Genomic DNA, 351 nt, shown 5'->3' with positions numbered 1-351 from the left:
TTAAAAAGTACACAAAACAGGTTATGGACACATTTCAAAAAAATATACAGTAGCTAAAAAATATATATCTATAAATCTGAACACAAATAAGAATAAAACAAGACATTGCAAAAAAGAAATAAGTTCAACCAGCTGATATTCCAGTCTCAGAAAGGTACTGTTATGAGATTCAATTAATCCTGACCACAGAATTTATCATTATTAATTTCTACTGCTATTACTACTAATAATAAAAACAATAATAAAAATACTAATGATAAATTGTAATTCACCATCCCAACAAACAAATAAAGAAAAAAAAATCAAATAGACTGAAACAATGACTTCATTTTACATCTTTCCATTTTCTAC

Source organism: Penaeus vannamei, chromosome 12 (genome assembly GCF_042767895.1).
Source record: "Penaeus vannamei isolate JL-2024 chromosome 12, ASM4276789v1, whole genome shotgun sequence".
Lineage (NCBI taxonomy): Eukaryota > Metazoa > Arthropoda > Malacostraca > Decapoda > Penaeidae > Penaeus > Penaeus vannamei.
The sequence above is the reverse complement of the archived record's forward strand: the minus strand, read 5'-3'. Positions refer to the sequence as shown.